Raw genomic sequence first — 7,088 nt, forward strand, 5'->3', positions numbered from 1 at the left:
ACACACACACACACACACACACACACACACACACACACACACACACACACACAGTATTACTGGCAACATTCATAGGTCAAGCTCTCACAATACCATTTCTTATGCACAAAAAAATAGATAAACCTCATCTAAACAAATAGATAAACACTGTGAAATAAGCCAGTTTAAGGCTGTAACGAGGCTACATGAACCATAACCAAACATCCTGATTTAAACCAGACTAAAACAACAGTCTTAGGACTATCATTAGAAAATTATTGGCTAATGAATTCTCGAAAGAAAAACAAAGCTTTGCCTGTTCCTCCTGTTGAAACACAGCTTCCTGATGAAAGCTCCTGTGTTCCTGGAAAGGTTCCTGTGGTGGAAACAGGATTATTTGCATTGACACAATGTATTCCCTGTTCTCTAACCCCAGCCATCACACTGACATGTGACCCTAACCTTTACCGTAATCTTAAAGGGAAAGGGAAAGGCCAAAAAAATGTCTGACAACACAACCCTACAGAGAAATGTAACGTACATAGACTATATATAAAACATAGACGTGGTCTCTGTGACGTCACTCACGGGTTTCTGAAGAGCCGTTGTGCCGGCTAATCCAAAGAGGCGGAGCTGATATGAGCTGAATGAAGTCTGGTTGCTCAAACAAGCCACCTATGACCACACCCACCTGTCAATCAAAGCGTCCACGCTCTTAATCCTGCATAACTTTAAGCCTTAATATAATGTGAACAGGTGAGTTGTATATAAATTCACCCTCAGTACAGTTGTCATGAACGGGGAAATTAGCTACAGAGACCAAAACTGTTTTTTGTACCAGGCTGTAAACATGTTTATTTCTGCTGTGAAGTTGGACATTTGGACATGGGGACTTATGGAGACTGACTCACTTCTGGAGCCAGCCTCAGGTGGACGTTAGAGGAACTGCAGTTTGTTTTCTGACACTTTCACCTTACTCCACAGAGGTTGTCGCTGGCTTGTAAGTTGTGACTTGACACAAAAACATAAGAAAATAATTTCCAAGACTGAAAAGTAGCAGTTACCCTTTAACCTGTATCTGTTTCAAACAACACACTGAAGAGGTCAACAGTGGACAAAATGTCCAAAACTAAATTTAAAGTAGCTAAAGTAGAAAAGTACACACAGACAACCAAACAAATATATAAAAAAGTGACAAAATATCAGCAGTATTTCACTCAAGAAAAACAATGTACACACACTCAGAGCACACCCAGGATTGCTCCACTTATACAGCGAGGAGGTAAGTTCAACAAAAGTGATTCATTCTTTTGCAATTTTGTAATTACAAACCATTGTATTTCACGATTGGATAAAACACACACACTTCCCTCTGTCCCTTGGTTACTTTGGCATCGATGGGTCCTCTCCCTGTCCAGGCCAGAAGCCTCCTCCTCCTCCTCCTCCTCCTCCTCCTCCGTCTGCTTCCTTAGTTCTTGCAGCCATCTGGGAGATGTTTGTGCAGCAAGCGATGACCTCGTTGCTCTGAAAGCTCAGCTTATAAACTGTTTCACACCTCTGTCTGCTCACTGACAGGACACACACACATAAATTGAAGTAACATGTTTTAGATTAAAAAGGGAAAAGAGACTTTCAGTGGTTTATTGTTTATTTTGTTCAGGCCAGCTGTCTTTAATTAGCAGGAGTTCCTGCTTAAAAACAGCCCAAGAAGCTTCTTGGATATGGTGTCGTCAACCCCCAGTCACAACACTGACTCAGCCAAAAACCTATGACTGTACCCACACACACACACACACACACGCCATGCTGTGTTTGGTGTAAAAACAAATTCCCTCAGTGTGATCGCAAAGCTGAGCTAACCGTTTTCAATAACTTGTCCTTCACCGCCGTCCCGTCCCAGCGACACCTCCGCCGGGTTTCTGACAGCCCTGATGACAACTCAGCCTCAGTTATTGTATTTCGACCGGACTCGCCAGCCATGAATCAGCCGGGAGTTTGAGAAAATACCACCCTGAGAGCGAGGAGGAGCACGGGGGGATTTTGGTGGGTTGGAAATTGGGGGTCGACGATGAGAGATGTGGCACACAGGCTGATGTCCACATGTGCTGGTGGTTTTTTCGACGGACAAAAAAGGGGAAGGGACAAATGCATGGTGCTCCAACAACAACTGCTGTAGGGTGGTGTAACAATAAGCATCCTGTCAGATATGCCTGGGCAGGGACGAAGCCTGTTTGAGTACAGCAGTTACATTATTACATATTACTTTGCAACTGAGATGAAGTTTCTGTATCTGAATCTTTCTTTGTGAGAGAGTGTGTTTTACCGTCATTATTGGCAGGATGGTGATGCAGTCAGGTGTCAGTCGAGCATTACCGGCCCTGGTTACCTCTAATTAACCCATGTGCGGAGAATCCTGTTGAGAACTTGTTTGGTCATAGTTGCAAAAGAAGTTGACCGGGACACGCCTGCTCACTCTTTGACCTCTGTTGACATCGCAACATATCGCTCATTTGGTTTCGGTCACCACAGAGAGTATTTTCAGTGACGTGCACCGTGTGCCGTCATGCTGATCTGAGCATGTTCTACGAACTACTTGTTGTATAATTAAGCAATACTACACGAGAGGGCGTGCTTTACCGTCATTATTGGCACGACAGCGATGCGGTCAGGACCGAATCTAATTATACTTGTTGTATAATGATCCGTAACCACTGTGTCCAGACACAGCCGCATAGTTTAAAGCCTGACAAGATGGATTCTTGCGTGATCTCCAGCTGCCTCACAAGGTTCGGAAAGAACGATGTAATTTGGCAACAATTACAGGGAAAATGGAGACACTGTTTAAGTTCCAATTCATTAATCCTCCAGTGTCTGTTTTTAGGATTTCTCGTACAGCAGGTCATTTTGAACATTCACAAATTGATCATCTGCAGTTAAACATTGATGGAGGATTAAAGTTTCCAAAAATAAATGAATATTTATTTTAATTTATTAATTAACTGAGCTTTTAGGAGTTCTTTGGAAGATCAAGAACTCTCTTTTTCCCCCACAAATCATTCAGAACTTTTAAACACATTAAATGAAGCATGACCAGAATATTTGTTGCATTTGTGAACTCATAGGAAGCAAAATAACTAATGAACTTTATTATAATTAGTACCATTATATAAGATTCCTTTTCCGATAATAACACACTTTGACTCAGATCAGATCTCTGCACAGACAGCTCAATGTTCATCTTTTCTTTTTCTTTCTCACAGATTCTCACATGCAGATTTTGGCTCTTGCGACCGAGCCGGCGGAGAAAACAAACACACCGTCTCCAAAAACTTCTCATCCATTTCTCTCTCTGGTTCTCTCACCCACAGATACCTCCCAAAACCCGCCACCACATCACTCCGAGCGGGAATCAGCGTGCAGAACCCCTACCCACCCCCGGCGGGGTATTTGTTTGTGGAGTTTGAAGGAAGCTGTCATGATGTTACCACCAGATGGCAGACAGTCTCCCTGTCCTTCTCCAAGATAAACAGATTAGATGAACTCATCTTTCCTGATGTTCCTGTTTATGTCGCCACCCAGTTTCAAACTGTGGCACCCATGTCTGAGGCCAAAGTGACCAAATGGAATCAAAGTTTTTATGAAAACACACTCGTGCTTCACCCCTCTATGATTACTAGGAAGAAGAAAAATAACAATAAAAACATTAAGTCTGGGTGTGTGAAGCCCATGTGACCCCTTTAAATAATGTTGTAAACTAAACCTCTAATCAGCATCAAGCATACAACCAGACACCGCTCTATGATGGAGTCTAAAGTGTTGCATTTTAGTGTGCAATGAAGATATATTGTGGTCCTTCAGTGACATCTACTGGTTTTAAAATGCTGGTGGACACAACTTGGATGACATGAACAGGAATAATGAGGACAAATCTTCATACTTATGTCAGATTTTAAATGTAAATTAAAGTCACTAACTAACAGTAAATCTGGTTAATGAATTATATTTCATTTAATTTGTGCCAATTTAGTAAGATCTGTTTAGCTCAATTCCTGGTTTTGCTTTATGTTCTTATCTTTATACTATGTATTGTTGTACATGTTTTATCTTCATAAACAAAGAAAAATGTGAAAAATTCCAGAGGTACTACTAAGAATAAAGACAAAATAGAAAGTTGTGGACTGGATAGGCTGTAAATTATCCTGATTTATGAAATACAAAAAAATTATGAGTTGCTTAATCAAAATCTAGTCAAAGAAGTCCCAGATTTAACTAAGCTTTTGGTCTTTTGAGTATTAAATGAAAAAAAAAAGAATGAGTGAGTATAATCACTTTTATTTAGTCTCAAGTAATTTTGACTCAATGTGTGGAGTTTTATTTATCATTGGAGTCTGATTCAGAGACAGCAATAGCTAATTTCCATGCTGATGATAACTGAACTGAGGGTGATTTTTTCTAATTAAGGCTTAAAGTTGCAGACTTGATTGACAGGTGGGTGCCATCACAGGTGGCTGGTTTCATTAACCAGTCTTCATTTAGCCACAGTACACTCAGCGGTTTGTTTGTATGTCAGGCAATAGGCCGCTCAGGCTGTGTGACGAGCTGTACACAGAGCTGTTTGTTCATATGGATCAGTCTTCCATTTATTTGTTCGAAAAAGACAAACAAATTTTTCTGCTTCGAAAAAAACGATTGGTCCAATTTTCCTTATGAGAGTCAGTGATCCCAACAATAAACAGCTGTTTGTTCATTAGATTAGATTAGATATACTTTATTCATCCCACCACTGGGAAATTTACTTGTTACAGCAGCAGAGGAAAGTGTAGCATACACTACAGAATTAGAAAAAAGTAGAAGAGGCAAAAAACAAACAACACAATAAACAGACAGAAATTAAACAGACATCAACCTTCAAAACAGACAAGTACTGAGGATCAAATTAGATGGATTGGTCTTTCATTCATTAGTTCGAAAAAAAAAACAAAAACAAATTTTTCTGCTTCGAAAAAAACGATTTGTCCAAATTTACTTATGAGAGTCAGTGATCCGAATCAATAAACAGCTGTTTGTTCATAAGATTAGATACACTTTATTCATTCCACCATGGGGAAACAGCAGAGGAAAGTGTAGCATACACTACAGAATTAGAAAAAAGTAGAAAAGGCAAAAAACAAAAAACAAACAAAAAACAGGAACACAATAAACAGACAGAAATTAAACAGACAGAAATATCTATAACCTACACAATAAACACAAAAAACAATCAACCTTCAAAACACTGAGTACTGAGGATAAAACTATATGGATCGGTCTTTCATTCATTTATTCGCAAAAAAACATTTTTCTGCTTCGAAAAAAAACATTTGTCCAATTTTACCATCTGAGAGTCAGTGATCCGAATCAATAAACAGACTCGAACTTCAATGTGTGGAGTTTTATTTATCATTGGAGTCTGATTCGGAGACAGCAATAGCTAATTTCCACGCTCATGACAACTGTACTGAGGGTGATTTTTTTTTTTTAATTAAGGCTTAAAGTTTCAGAATTAAAAGTGTGGACTTGATTGACAGCTGGGTGCCATCACAGGTGGCTGGTCTTCATTTAGCCACAGTACACATACATTCACACAAATTGTTCATTTGTCTCACGATAGGCCGCTCAGGCTGTTTGATGAGCTGTACACAGAGCTGTTTGTTCATGTGGATCAGTCTTTCATTGTTGTAAGCCTTTTTTTCCCTTTTTTTCTCTTGTCTGTGTTTTCTTTTGCTGAGTTGTTTCTGTCCTTCTTTTCCTCTTTTTTAACATCAACCTGCCAAGGGACTACGGTTGGAAATTAGCCTGTGGCTATAAACCGGCATATTTACATGTAAATGTTTATTAACATGCACTGTCCCTTTTAAATAAATAAAAAAATAATTTTTATTTATTCGAAAAAAACAAACACATTTTTCTGCTTCGAAAAAAACGATTCGTCCAATTTTACCATCTGAGAGTCGTGATCCGAATCAATAAACAGCTGTTTGTTCATTGGATTAGATTAGATATACTTTATTCATTCCACTATGGGGAAACAGCAGAGGAAAGTGTAGCATACACTACAGAATTAGAAAAAAGTAGAAATGGCAAAAAACAAACAAATTTTTCTGATTAGAAAAAAACGATTTGTCCAATTTTCCTTATGAGAGTCAGGGATCCGAATCAATAAACAGCTGTTTGTTCATTAGATTAGATTATACTTTATTCATTATTGAAAGTGTAGCATACACTACAGAATTAGAAAAAAGTAGAAATGGCAAAAAACAAATACATTTTTCTGCTTCGAAAAAAACGATTCGCCCAATTTTACCGTCTGAGAGTCAGTGATCCGAATCAATAGACTCGAACTTCAATGTGTAGAGTTTTATTTATCATTGGAGTCTGATTCGGAGACAGCAATAGCTAATTTTCACGCTTATGACAACTGTACTGAGGGTGAAATTTAAAAAAATAAATAAATAAGGCTTAAAGTTTCAGAATTAAAAGTGTGGACTTGATTGACAGCTGGGTGCCATCACAGGTGGCTGGTCTTCATTTAGCCACAGTACACATACATTCACACAAATTGTTCATTTGTCTCACGATAGGCCGCTCAGGCTGTTTGATGAGCTGTACACAGAGCTGTTTGTTCATGTGGATCAGTCTTTCATTGTTGTAAGCCTTTTTTTCCCTTTTTTTCTCTTGTCTGTGTTTTCTTTTGCTGAGTTGTTTCTGTCCTTCTTTTCCTCTTTTTTAACATCAACCTGCCAAGGGACTACGGTTGGAAATTAGCCTGTGGCTATAAACCGGTATATTTATATGTAAATGTTTATTAACATGCACTGTCCCTTTTAAATAAATAAAAAAATAATTATTATTTATTCGAAAAAAAACAAACAAATTTTTCTGCTTCGAAAAAAACGATTCGTCCAATTTTACCATCTGAGAGTCGTGATCCGAATCAATAAACAGCTGTTTGTTCATTGGATTAGATTAGATATACTTTATTCATTCCACTATGGGGAAACAGCAGAGGAAAGTGTAGCATACACTACAGAATTAGAAAAAAGTAGAAATGGCAAAAAACAAATACATTT

Source organism: Larimichthys crocea, chromosome X (assembly GCF_000972845.2).
Source record: "Larimichthys crocea isolate SSNF chromosome X, L_crocea_2.0, whole genome shotgun sequence".
In the NCBI taxonomy this organism is placed as follows: Eukaryota; Metazoa; Chordata; class Actinopteri; family Sciaenidae; genus Larimichthys; species Larimichthys crocea.